Here is a 14,956-nt window from a genome sequence, read left to right on the forward strand (position 1 = left end):
AAGGAGGATGACCCCCGGCCTCTGCATCTGGGAGATGCACAGCATGAATGTATTGCATGATAGGTGTTTGATAAATTGTCAGGATGGGCTCATGAACAGAGTGGCCGATCAGTTTACCTGATTAAGTAGGGGATTTAGCTTTCCAGTATGTTTTTCTTTTTCTTCTTCCATATTTTGTTTTTTCTTCCTTTTTCTTCACTCGATTGACACTATTTTGTTTGTGTGCTGCCTAATTTGCTTTCCAGGTACAGATATTGGTGTGGTTTGGCCTTGCCTTTCCGCAGATAGTGGTTCGGTTGGCTGTCGCAGGAGGACGACAACACGCCGCTCAAGAAGAAGCTCAACGAGTTCGGCGAGGCACTCACCAAGATCATCGGCCTCATATGCATCCTTAGAGCTCGACGGATGGGTGCCCATGAACATACGCTTTTCGTTTGAGAAGTGCACATACTACTTTGAGATCGCCGTGGCGCTTGCCGTCGCCGCCATACCCGAAGGATTGCCTGCCGTGATCACCACCTGCCTCGCCCTCGGAACCAGGAAGATGGCCGCCAAGAATGCGCTCGTGAGAAAGCTTCCCAGTGTGGAGACTCCGGGCTGCACCACCGTGATCTGCTCTGACAAGACTGGGACACTGACCACCAACCAGATGTCAGACTCAAAGCTCGCTGCGATCGGTGATGCCCCAGGGAAAGTTAGGAGCTTCAAGGTGGACGAAACGTCGCATGATCCCCGTGATTGCAAAATTTACTACTGGCCTGCAGGGAGGATGTATGCAAATCTTGAGATGATTGTGAAGGTTGCCGCTGTGTGCAATGATGCCAGTGTCTCACATTATTCAAACCAGTATGTTTCCACCGGAATGCCGACCGAGGCTGCTTTAAAGGTGAGGATTGATACAGTTCATGCTATTCTCAGTTTTCTTGAATTTCACAGTGTTACTTCGAGAATATGGTGGTGCTTACTTGGTCCACAACTGAACAATTTAGGATACAGTTATCACTAGAGTTTTGGTTGTGTCAGTCCAAATTCAGACAGTACTGATGTTGGAAGACATTCCATTCTTAGGCTTCCATCATGATTAATTTGTTGGTTGGTTTCTTGTAGGTCTTGGTTGAGAAAATGGGAGTACCTGAAGGAAAGAACGGTCTGTCGGTGGATCCGCCCGAGACATTAGGTAAGCATCAATGCATGCTTTTGAACTTAGCATAACATAACTTACTATTTCAATATTTTCTGATATGTGCTGCTGAGTTAAGCTACAGCCGTATACTGTTTGTTTCAGTATAACATAACTTACTTTCTGCTTGATTGTTTGTTTCAGTTTGGAGGTGAGACGTTGATGCCCTTTGTGCTGTTGGAGGCTGTTGGGTACTGTTGGTGCCGTTTGGTTCATTCATAAGGGAAGCCACACCCTTTGGCTGTACTTTGTGATAAACTGTTCTGACTACGCATGAATGCTTGTTCCTTTATTTGTTCACTCTATTTGTGTGATGGAGTATCAGGGGCCTGCTGTTTTCATATGAGATGCATCGTAAACTGAAGATTTTCTTTTTACTTCAGAACTAAAGCGATTATTTTACCTAGCCCAAAGAGAAATTTCTTTGTACATATTGTTTTGTTTACATGTATATGAGATACACGTTTGTGGCTAATACCTGAAATATATGAACTGAGAGTCGTTCTTTTCTTCCTGGAAATCTTGATATCTATCTCCTTTGGTATGCCATATCCTTTTATTTCATTTAACAAAATTCTTTGCTACCAGTGAAATATCCTAAACAATCTTGAAAACGTAGTACAATATTTTTTGTGTGTTTGTTGCCATGAGGCCTGCGAGGAATGTGCTTCAGAAACCATGCCATTACCATATATTACACTAATGCCATATTTAATCATTGACATAACTTTGGAGGTTTTAGTTCTGTTAAAAAGATCATGCCATTTGACTGGAAAGTATACATGTTCAGATTATAGATCATATGCAATTTAATATTTTTATTGGATATGGTGATTGTCAATAGATAAATGATATTAGCCTTGCATTGAGGATTATTTCCTTTTTTGTGGTTGGCATGAATGTCATTTTCTTACAACTACACCTTTCTTCCTGTAATATCATTCCAGATTGTACGTTAATAAGGAAGATTTATCTGAACATTGTGCCGCCTAACACATCCATGCTTTAATTTTGTACTCAATAGTTTAAGCAATTGCTCTTTGAGGTATAATTTTTCCAAACATTGTGCAGCCTAATACATCTATGTTGTTCTATTCGGATATGTTGGTGCAGTGTGTGTACGTTATGGGCATGCGATTTCTGTTGTTTGCTGCTGTTGTATAGCCATAAGCAGGAGAGCTGAGTTTAGCTGTATTTCGTGCAATGAGCTGTCTACTCCTGCCAATGGCAACTTTATGGGCCGGCAGCGGCAAGGAAAACTTTTGTCGGTTTGCAAACAGTTCTGGTGTTAGTGATCTGCTATTCTACGTAACACCAATGGTGTTTTTTTTGGTCTGTATGGCATCGAGGTTGTTTCTATTCAGGTGTGTTGGTGCAGTGGGCATGTCGTTCCTGTCGTTTTGCAAACATTTCTGGTACTATCGAATCTGCTATTCAGCCAATAGCATTACTGTAGCTTGGCAAGGGAAAAAATATTGATTTGCAAAATTTCTGCTATTAATGATCTGCTATTCTACGAAACCCTAATGTCCGTTTTTCTGCTGTCTATGGCATTGATGTTTCTATTCGGATGTGTCGTTGTCTACGCCATGGGCATGCGGTTCAGGTCGTTTGCCCTGCCCTATATCCATGTAGGAGAGTCAAGTTTATTAATGAAATTATCAGTTTTCCTGCCAATGGTTTATGGCCTGGGAAGGAAAACTTTATCATTTTGTGAATTTATTTGTTGTCTTGCTTCCGAGGCTCTTAGCATGTTTTTTGGCATTGCTTATGTGTATCAAGTATCATCATGCACAAAGTTGAATAATTTTAGAAATTTCTAATTTCCTGGTCGGTGCTTTTTCTGCATATTTCAGTGTTAGTGCTCAGAAAGTGAGGCTCGCCTGCATGCACTTCCACCAGTTCTATGAGGCAAAAAGCAAAGAAGGATCGGTACTCAATACCTTATTATATATGCTGCACAATAATTATCCTCCACTCTCTGTTGTTCAATTTTTTTTATGTAAACCTACCAGCTTATTTTGTCTTGTATGGCACTATATTAGCTCATGCCAATAAATATAATTAAGAACGGACGTGCCTGTTCACTTCATCTGCAATCACGTGATTGGTAGAACTTGGTTCATTATCTGAATACGCCTCCTGTAACTTGTCGTTTCTAGACTTCTGCTTATAGCATGACTGAATTCTTAAATAGCTTCATTTTTTATTTTCCAAACAAAGGTTTACAATCTCTGAACCATTTCAGTTCAGTTCGCTTAATCTCTCCAGAATTTGAAGGTTTGGTATGTACGCATTATTTCAGATGCCTCATGGCATTGGCTCTTGGTAGGAGTGACCGAGTGAGCTCTGTGATGTGGGCAACAAGTTACAGACCATTATGCAGGTAGCTCCTTATGTGCCTATCTACGGCTGTGGAGTCAAGCGGCCGTTCTCTGGTTGCCTATCTAAGATTAATCTGCTCTAAAATATATTTAAGTGTACTGGTGTACTACAACTTCTGTTAGTTTAGCAATCTACTAAGATGATCCTTGTGCAAGGATATTTAGATTGTAGTTGGTAACAAATTATGCAAATTTGATGATCTATCTATTTGTTTCACTTTAGAGTTGCTTGTATTTACTAGCCCATAATGTTCACTGCATTGCAAAATTAACTTTTACACAGAAAACTATTTGCAAAGTTAACTTCTGACGATTTTGCATGTTCCAGGTTATGGAGATCCCTGTCAGAAACCTTCTATTGCTGTTTTTCTTTTTAAGGGGTATCGAAATAGCTACATATATGAGCGAACCAATTATTGTTAGCCAGATAGTTATCTTCTGTTGTTTCATCTTATAATGAAATTTCATTGTCTAAGGAAAAATCATTTCCCTTCCAGTTATGTATGTGCTCAATCTAATTAAGTGTTTTTAAGTAGCTTTCTCTTTTAGTCAGTTATTATTTCTACATTTCTATAATATTTTGCCGTATATGTCATCTGTGATATATCTTTGTTCTTATATGACTGACTTGCAAAAGAAATAATAGGTAAACCAAAAAATAGCCTTAGTAGATATCAAAGATAAGTTAAAGTGAAAGTGCGTATTTTTGTTCGATATTCTTGAACCAATTCGCTGGTCCTTTTTTCATAGTGGTTCTGTTTTGCAGTTTGAAATAAGGAATTGGAACTGCAACATCCTGAAATACTTGACAAACTACGGGAAGAAACATCAAGAACTTGCTCCCCATGAAACAACTCCACAATATCATTGTCACATGCTATTTTATTTGCAATGAGCATAGAGATCCTCGCGATTGACCCATATGAAGTAACTTTAGCAAAGCTTGCTCTCTACCCTATTAAAGAATTGTTGTCTTTTTGTAACATGAGTTACCCATTTTTTATTGGACAGCATACCACTTTTGAGACGTTAAGTGATAATGATAGTGGTTGATAAGTTGTATTGAGTTTTGCCTTACCTGTCCACCCTAAAACGTGTTATCAGCCAATGTGAAAGTGTATATATTGCAATGTAAGGCTCATTGTGGTATATGTATATACATGCAATGGCAGACTCATTGTGGCTGTTATAGTCATGTATTACCGTTTGGGCGGCTGGATATGACGGGTCAGGTTAGTTGCGGTAAGCCGCACTTCCTGTCGAGTGGCTGCGCTTTTGTTTTTGAACTTCCTGTCGAGTGGCTGTGCTTTTGTTTTCGAACTTCCTGTCGAGTGGTCTTATGAACTTCCTGTCGAGTGGCACTATGTCCTATTCCTATCACTTATGAAGTTGTTATAGTTTTATGCTGATATTGAGCATCACTATGTCATGTTCCTATCACAATCGAATGTTTCTTCTTCACTGTATTATTATCGTATATGCTAAATCAAGATTATTACTGACTTAGGAACAAAAGTGTTGCTACCGGTACCCACGCGCCAATTACTACTGACTTAGCAAACAAAGCGTTGTTACCGGTACCCTCGCGCCAAGGCGCGATACCGATCTAGTTATATCTGAATTGCGGATGGTAAGAAGCACTTATGTTGTAGTACATCCTCGACGTACATATTTTAGAAAATTGATGGGGGGAGAGTACTTCTTGGGACTTCATTATATCTGATTCGCCGATGATAAGAAGCACTTATGTTGTACATCCTCGAGGTACATATTTTAGAAAATTGATGAAGCATATACCACGAAATTTAGATCAATAATTTAACATGCTATCACGCAGTTGACAATCACTTTTAGTTAAATAGACAAACACATTGTACCGTGCATATCCTCGTATTTTGCATTGAGTTTTTTGAGGTAAATCATTGAATGCTTCCAGCGGAAAGCCCAAATGAATGAGACTTTAGCCCTTCTGGAAAATAAACCCCGCTCTCTCTCCCCCTCGCATAGTGCACGCCACCACCGCCGCCGCCAGAACCAGCGCCTCCTTGGCTCCCCTCTGTGCCTGTCATCTACTCCGACCGCCCGCTTCCCGAGCGCCTCTCGCTCCTCTACTGTAGCTTGTGCGTCGATCCGACAAGGCCACCGTGATGTGCTTCGACCAGCTGCCCCGCCTGAGTGGGCAGCTCCTCCTCGCCGCCCCCATGTGTTCCGGTGAGCCCTGCTGCTGTTTCCCTCTCCCTTCCCCTCTCGCATTCTTTCTTTCTTTCTCTCTCTCACCCCCAGCCGATCCAGGTCCCTTTGCCGCTGAAGACGGGCACTGTTCCTCTCGATTTTTTTCTGTGCCTTGGCTTGTTTCATTCTTGCAACTCTAGAACGTATATAAGTTGCTAGGATTTGATGTAACGGGGCAGTGTGGGACTATTAATTATGAAAGGAGTCCAAAATTTTAGCACGAGATAGAGGAGAAGGAGCTGGCTGCGGTTGGAGTAGCGGCGCTCCACGCGATGGCCAGTTTTTTTCTTAAGCCAAACGTTCTAGATCGACTAAAATAGGGACTGTGGGTTCAATAAAGAAAAAACAAAAAGACTTTTTAGTTAGAGAATAGGGTTTAGGGTTTTCCGTGTGGCAATGCCTCTCCACGTCTCTCTATATATAATGATCAGCACATACAATTACATAAGTACAGAATATGTGTACGTGACACACTAGACCTATTTTAACACTCCCCCTCAATCTGAACTATTTTAACACTCCCCCTCAATCTGAACTTCTACTCTGTACAAGGTTTAGATTGGTACTAAAACGGTCTAGCATCTGTCGAGTGACTGGTTTGGTGAACACATCAGCCAGCTGATCATTAGAGGAAATGAACCTGACCTCAAGAGCTCCGGAAGCAACACGCTCACACACAAAATGGAAATCGATCTCAATGTTCTTGGTACGTGCATGGAAAACTGGGTTGGCAGTCAGATATGTGGCTCCTAAATTATCACACCAGAGAACGGGAACACGCTACTGTGAAACACAAAGCTCTTTGAGTAGTGACTCTACCCAGATGGCTTCGGCAGCTCTGTTTTCCAAAGCTTTGTACTCGCCCTTTGTACTGGATCTCGACACCGTCGGCTGTTTCTTAGAATTCCAGGAAATGAGATTCGGTCCAACAAAGATAGCAAAGCCTCCGGTGGATTGGCAATCATCAGGGCATCCCGCCCAATCTGCATCAGTAAAAATACTAATGCTCGTGGAGGCAGCCTTCCGAAACTTCAGTCCTATGTGCAATGTCCCTTTCACATAACGCATAATGCGCTTAACAGCTTCCCAATGAACATCAGTGGGCCGCGAGAGGTACTGGCATACCTTGTTCACTGCAAATGAAATATCCAGATGAGTGAGTGTCAAATACTGCAGTCCACCAACGACACTGCGATATCGGAAAGAATCATCGATACTGAGAGGTTGTTCAGACAATCGAGAAAGCTGATCTGAGGTAGACAACGGTGTGGAAGTGGGCTTACAATTCTCCATACTCACACCATGCAAGAGATCCAAGGCATACTTCCCTTGAGTCAATGTCATCCCCCTTGAATTGTACGACGCTTCCAAACCAAGGAAGTACTCCAACGGCCCAAGGTCCTTGATAGGGAAACTGGCCACAAGGGAGTGAACAAGACCATCAACAGCTCGTGGAGAAGATCCGGCGATAACAATATCATCCACATAGACGAGCATATACATCTGAACATCACGATAGCAGAAGTAAAACAGAGATGTGTCTGCTTTGAAGGAGACAAAACCAAGCTGAATAGGACGTGCACTGAGCCGAGCATACCACGCACGAGGGAACTATTTGAGTCCATAGAGAGACCGGTGCAGCTTACACACATGCGAGGGATACCGGGCGTCCTCAAAACCAGGCGGCTGCTGCATATAAATATCCTTAGATAAGAAATTATGAAGGAAGGCATTACTGACATCAATCTGCCGAAGACTCCAGCCACGAGAGACAACAAGAGCAAGAACCAATCGAAAAATAGCCGTCTTGACAACCGGACTGAACGTGTCACGTACACATATTCAGTACTTATATAATTGTATGTGTTGGCTGTGATACCAAGTTAGAGAATAGGGTTTAGGGTTTTCTGTGGGGGTAATTAATGCCTCTCCACGCCTCTCTATATATAATGATCAGCACATCCAATTACATAAGTACAGAATATGTGTACGTGACACCGCTAGACCTATTTTAACATTTTCTGTAAAAACACTATGACGGTGAACCCGACAGAAACAATGCATGCTTTATTAGTAGGTAAAGATGTATTCTTTTTTTTGCAATAAAACTTATGGTTTATTCATCTTCAGTTATGGTAGTATAATAAACACTAGAAAATAAACATTATATTCAAATTTGTAGACCACCTAGCAACAACTACATGCATTGAAGCGAGCTGAAGTCGTGGCGCTGTCAATGTCCCTCGCTCGCCGGAGCCGGGAAAAATTTGTTGTAATAGACAGTATGAAAATCGTCGTGCAAAGGCCTCATAGGACCAACGCAACAACGCAACAGAACAACAAACGCCGTCGATAAGGAGTAGCGTAGATCAAAATGATTCAATCTGAAGACACTCGAACGTAGACGATTGACGACCAGATCTGAACAAGTCCACCAAAGACAGATCCGCCCGACACACATCTCCACAAGCCCACCGACGATGCTAGACGCACCACCAAAACAGGGGCTAGGTGGGGAGAATCTTATTCCATCTTCAGGGAGCTGCCACTGTCTCGCTTTCCTGAGCAGGACACAAACCCTAACAAAATTCGAAGAAAGATGTAAAAACAGAGCCCTCCCACTGGCAAGGGTCAGGATCCACTCCGCTCCCATGGCCCTAAGGCCACCGGAGGCGAGGCGGACCGGCGGCGACGCCAGTGGGAGGCAGAGAAACCCTTGTACTGGTGTATTCAACTCAAATAAGTCAATCCAATTGGGGCCTTAGGGTTCACTTTACAACTCTCGAGTGTTCTTTGGCTCAAGTTTCACAACCATTCATAATACAACTTTTTTTGAACACCACCTCATATATTAATTAACCAAAGGACGTGTTACAATCGTTCATTACAGAATTCATAATACAACTTTGAGATGGATTGAGGATGAGTCGTGGCTCGATGGTTGGGGTTGGCAGTGGCCATCAAACCCACCAAAGATTGATCCCTTGGATGGATGTAGGTCTCTCGTCCGGGGTATTTTCTTTTTACAGGTATCTCACGTGTCTACGGGCCATAGGGATAATTAGGTCATCTCACGTGTCTACGGGCCATAGGGATAATGACGTATCTATTGTTCATGTAGTCGGATGGCTTCGAAAATTTCCCTTGACGTGTCGCATGTGTATAGGTTGCAGATCTTGATGGACACATAGCAGGTGTGTGTAGTAGTGTGTGGGCATGTGGTGTGTGTTGTGTGCCTGTACTAGTCTATGACATATATCCATGTAACATGTAACTGAGGCTAAATTATTTTTTTGTAATGAATTAATCTGGTTTTTCTCCTCTATCATGTAAGGTCTTCCGAGAAAATCCTTCCGTGCTTGCTCTATTCTCTCCTTCGCTCAATTCGTATAGAGAGAGATCGCGGCGCCACTCAATTTGCCTCAACAGTATCCGCCTTCACCTCGAATCACTCACCAAGTAGGTCTGCTTACGTGCCTAGAAGCTGGCTAGTACAATCATCAATGATTGTAACATAGCGATTTGATTAATAAAATCCGTTTATTCTAGAGAAGAAAACAGCGTGGCAGAAAGGAAGAGCTGTTTCTCTTAGCCCAGTATGCAGGAAGAGCACGGAACAAACAGCAATGGCGTTCCTCCAGCGGCCGGAATAGGCCAGCCAATGTAGATACAGAAATAGTACTGTTTCCTCTTTTGTTTGCAGGTTTCATAAGTTTACTTTTGCTCTCTTCCTTTTTTATTCCCCATTTCTTTATTTTATTCCATTTTCAAATGATGAACCTTTTTAAAACAAATGCACTTTTTCCAATTCGTGAACTTCTTAAAATTCATAAGCTTTTTTTAATCCATCTGTATTTTAAAATTCATGAACATTTCCTAAAATTCCTGAACACTTTTAACAGTCTAGGATATATAAAATTCTTCTACACTATTTTATTATGGAATATTTTAGAAAATTAGTGAAATTTGGTTAGATTTTGCAACATTTTTCAAACTTCACAAACAATTTTCGCGTTTTTATTTTTTTAATGGATGCAGTCGCCTGTTTTTAGGAAAGAAAACAAAACCGTTCAGCTCAACCCAAGTAGCCACCTCTATGACAATCATGAAACAAATCACCAAACTTGTAAATGGGTCGGGCCTATCGCGGGTGCCAGCGTGTGGGTTTGCTCACCATCCAGCACAGTAGGAGAGGGGGAGCTCCTATTTGGCGTATCAAGTGTCCCAAGCGCTCTATAGTGCTCTCACGGAATGCACGGCGAGCTGCGGCCCATTAGCGCGCTCACTCCCCACAGTTGCTTCTATCGCTCACTCGCTTGGCCATTCTATCCACTGCTCACAAGCCATCTACAATATCAGTATCTTCTAACTAAAAGAAGGAACTAATTTCTGGTATTTTATAGATTAAAGAAATCATACTTTTAAATAAAATTTACGGATTTGAAAAAAATAGTCACAAATTTTATAGTGATTATGGATTTAAAAAAATATGAATTTTTTATCTCAGGAATTTAGTTTTTCCCAAATTTAAAAACATCGTGGACTTTAAAAACTTAAGAATTTTAGTTTTTTATATGAAAATTATAAAACCATAGGGCGGAATGCATGGCGCGCTGCGACCCATTAGCGCGTTCACTCCCCTCAGCCGCTTCTCTCGCTCACTCGCCTGGCCATTCTATCCACTTGCTCCCTAGCCATCTGTAACATTAGTAGCTTCTAATTAAAATAAGAAATTCATACATTTAAAAAAGTTTACGAATTTGGAAAAAATATTCACAAATTTTATCGTGTTTATGGATTTAAATAATATGAATGTGGCTTTTCTCCGGAACCTAGTTTTTTCCAAATTAAAAAAATGCTGGATTTTTAAAAATTAATAATGTTAAATTTTTTATGAAAATTTCAAAATGAAATATTTCTATTGTCATGAATTGTTAAATTATAATTGGAAAAAATGATAAAAAGCCAAAAACAAAAATGTAAATGATGAAACGAAAACCAGCAAAAGGAAACAAAAAAAAGAGGAAAAAGAAGAAATAACTGTCGAGAAGATCCTAGAAGCTTTTCAAAACCAGTTTCTATAGGAAGCTTATTTTGTGTCGACACGTTTACTTCACTTGCTCACTCTAGGTGTGCGCTATTGGGTATTCCCCCACCACTATGCCGAGGCAAAGGTTTTTGCCACAAAACGGTATGCTTTTAAAGAGAATAGTTCTTGGACAAAGGTGAGTAGGAGGACAGTGCAACTCGACGAGATAACAAGTATCTTCGTCATCAGGTCAAAAGAAAGGAACCTTGGAAGTGATTCCAGAATTTCCTACTGTGACTGATATGGAAGCCTCTACATGAGATGTATGGACTTCGGTCGAACTTGCAGCTGAACAACGTAGGCAAAGCTCGTGCAAACCTCTCAGGTGCGCAAACGAGATTGTTGTTAGACAATAGTATACCTACGATACACAAGGAAGTATTGATGAGCCCTTGACTCTGGAATTGGCTAAATGCCAATATAATCCGAGATAGTTTCCATAAATGATTCAAGATTTAAATCTTGATAAACCCTCCGAAAGACTTAGAGTCTAACGGGTTGTAATGGGACTACAAACTAATACGGATAAAAATGTTTTAGCCATTAAGCTCGACTTGTTGCAATAACAAGTTTAAGGAGTTGACTACAATGAGATTGTCTCACCGTAGCAATGCTTAAAGTCGGTTCGGATTAAACTAGCAATTAATACATATTTCAAACATGAGATATGAAACATGGATGACAAAAGACTTTCCATGACATGGAAATACAACCTAGGACTTGTATGTGATACAATCCAAAGTATTTTGTCCGTCCAGAGAATGCTAGTAAGTATGCAAACTTCAGAGTTCCAGCGGCGGAAGTTAGGGTTGAAACCTAAAAACTGATACCATGTATGTTATGGGAATTGCATGATGTGTTATTCAGGTGCAATCGCACGTATATATGATGTAAAACGATGGACCACGACCTCAACTATACAAGGAAACTAGAAGATGGGCCCAATACACAATATGCATAACACATATAATCAACAGATTCTTTGCCTGCTGCACTTGAGGATGCGACCAAGTACTCTTATTGTTTCTACATTGCCGTGTGGCTACGCATGCTCCAAGCACCTTCTCCATGCATAGGTGGGCACTGCCATGGTTAGACCTCCAACATATCTGGTAAGTGTTAGCCTCGGCATTATGATGGAGATAATTATCGCCTTGGGCAGCAGCAGCATCTCGTCGAGTTGGTCTGGATGAACATCTACATGTGTGAGGAAGTTTTGCTTCTCTCCACCGATCACCTCTATCACAGTACCAGCAGGTGTCGGGTCCTCCTCCAAAGAGTCGTGAGGCAGGAGCAAAATTCCGAGCTTCAATGGCAGAAAATTCTCCAAAGAATAGGTGTTGTCAGAACCAGAAGTTGGGGTCGACCCCGGTAGTTTACTGTACTTGGATAGTGAGATGTGACGCTGCAAAAAAACTGACATACTGGTTCTGGAAATATGCTTGATAGTCTTAATTTCTGTCCACCATTTCTGCTGCTACTTTCACTGTTGTCATGACAAGAATCGTATCCTTGACAACATAATGGATCTGGGCGGAACCATCGAGTCAAAGTTGTATGGACGCTGTTCCAGTGCTCCATGTGAGCAACACGAGAAATCTTGCGTAGGGAGTTGGTGATCTCTTTGATAATAACGTCTGCTGTGGACTTGAAGTGAGGTGTCACCAGACGTAAGCATTTTACTGCAGTACCGATTATGTTTGTACTCTCCGAAAGACGCAGCATCACCCCAAGCCGAAAACTGTTCTTGGGTTGCTTGTAATCTTCGTATATAAAGGATAGCAAGGCCTCCAGTCCACGCTCCTCGAAACCCATTGGCTGTATAGTGAAGTGGCGATACTGGCCTCTTGGAGAGAACACCTCATACATAAGTGTTTGGCCGGCATAAATATGCCTGATGAGAGGGTCGAAGAACAGGTTATGTCGCGGCGTCCCTCCAAGCTGCACAAATCTCATGAATTCAGCAGCACTATCGGCGAGCCTCTCGAATCTTTGTACAGCCCAGGCAGCGTCTGTGTAGCAGGGATCATTGTCGCGGCCAACAAAGGAGGAGATGAATGCCTTTGTTGCGTGAGCTACACGTCCATGAAACGAGGATTGCCTTTTCACTTGCTTTGCCTCTTCATGTTCCAGAATTTTTTTACTGCATCTGCGCGCCGTGTGGTCAAAATCCTGTGCAGCGCGCTTCAGCTTCTTCCGCCAACGGAGCAGCGATGCATCAGTGATCTACCAGTTGTCTGACGTCTTGAGCGCGACCTCCATCTTAATGCATGCCATCTCCAGCCTCTCCAATCCACCTCCTGCCACTTCTCCATCCCATTTATCCTTGACTTTGCTGCTTGCGGCAAGAGCAGAAAAGATCCGGCTAACTGCTTCCCCAACAATGGCAGAACTAACCATCTCAGCCATCGATTGTGAGTACTGCCAGCCAATTTATGAGAACCGACCCCGGGCTGCTATTCTCAAGAAATGAACTAGACTAGCTTGTTGCTCCCCTCTGGCCCCCATTTCTATTGCTTTTATAAGTAGTCCTTGGCTCCTTGCTTCCGTTGGCTGTGGTGAATCAAGTGAGCGACTAAAACACCTAGGCCTGGCCTAACAAAAAAAATGTGCCACTGAAAACTCTAAATATGCTAGCTGTTGCTTATTTCTTGAAATGGAGACACATGATTCGTCTCATTCCGTTAGTTAAGGGGAGTTGGTTTGCTTCGGGCGGAAGAATATATTTGGGGACATACTCCTCGGAGACGGAGCACATTTGGAACCAGGTGGAGATAGAGAGACATACATGGATCTATGGATGAATACTGGGTTCGGATGGCAGCGCTCTCGTCAGCGAAACTGCTTCCAAGGTTTCTGTTGGGGAATGTAGTAATTTCAAAAAAATTCCTAAGTACACGCAAGATCATGGTGATGGCATAACAACGAGAGGGGAGAGTGTTGTCCACGTACCCTCGTAGACCGTAAGCGGAAGCGTTATGACAACACGGTTGATGTAGTCGTACGTCTTCATGAAACGACCGATCCAAGTACCGAACGTACGGCACCTCCGAGTTCAGCACACGTTCAGCTCGATGACGATCCCCGGGCTCCGATCCAGCAAAGCTTCGGGGATGAGTTCCATCAGCACGACGGCGTGGTGATGATGATGATGCTCTACCGGCGCAGGGCTTCGCCTAAACTCCGCGACGATATGACCGAGGTGGAATATGGTGGAGGGGGGCACCGCACATAGCTAAAGAACGATCCGTAGATCAACTTGTGTTGTTGTGGGGTGCCCCCCTGCCCCCGTATATAAAGGAGGGAGGGGGGAGGTGCGGCCGGCCTAGGGGGGGGCGCGCCAGAGTAGGACTCCGTCCTTCCTTGTTGGAGTAGGAGAAGTGGAAAGAGGGGGAGAGGGAAAAGGAAAAGGGGGCTGCCCCCCTTGTCCAATTCGGACCAGAGGGGGGGCGCAGGCCTCTTTCCTTTTGGCCTCTCTCCTCTATTCCCGTATAGCCCAATAAGGCCCATATACTCCCTGGCGAATTCCCGTAACTCTCCGGTACTCCAAAAATACACGAATCACTCGGAACCTTTCCGAACTCCGAATATAGTCGTCCAATATATCAATCTTTACGTCTCGACCATTTCGAGACTCCTCGTCATATCCCCGATCTCATCCGGGACTCCGAACTCCTTCGGTACATCAAAACTCATAAACTCATAATATAACTGTCATCGAAACCTTAAGCGTGCGGACCCTACGGGTTCGAGAACTATGTAGACATGACCTAGAACTTATTCTTGGTCAATAACCAATAGCGGAACCTGGATGCCCATATTGGCTCCTACATATTCTATGAAGATCTTTATCGGTCAAACCGCATAACAAAATACTTTGTTCCCTTTGTCATCGGTATGTTACTTGCCTGAGATTCGATCGTCGGTATCCAATACCTAGTTCAATCTCGTTACCGGCAAGTCTCTTTACTCGTTACATAATGCATCATCCCGCGACTAACTCATTAGCCACATTACTTGCAAGGCTTATAGTGATGTGCATTACCGAGAGGGCCCAGAGATACCTCTCCG

The 14,956-nt window shown here is 42.7% G+C and overlaps 1 long non-coding RNA gene and 1 pseudogene across 1 annotated transcript; both read left to right on the forward strand.

Moving 5' to 3' along the window:
• Positions 1-3,088, forward strand: part of LOC119280081 — an 8,040-nt pseudogene extending 4,952 nt beyond the window's left edge.
• Positions 3,089-3,491: 403 nt separating this feature from the next.
• Positions 3,492-4,759, forward strand: LOC119278564. The gene is made up of 2 exons (XR_005137869.1): positions 3,492-3,566; positions 4,315-4,759. It is a non-coding gene; the product is annotated as an uncharacterized LOC119278564 (long non-coding RNA).
• Positions 4,760-14,956: the final 10,197 nt, after the last annotated feature.

The sequence above is a fragment of the Triticum dicoccoides genome, chromosome 3B (genome assembly GCF_002162155.2).
Source record: "Triticum dicoccoides isolate Atlit2015 ecotype Zavitan chromosome 3B, WEW_v2.0, whole genome shotgun sequence".
Lineage (NCBI taxonomy): Eukaryota > Viridiplantae > Streptophyta > Magnoliopsida > Poales > Poaceae > Triticum > Triticum dicoccoides.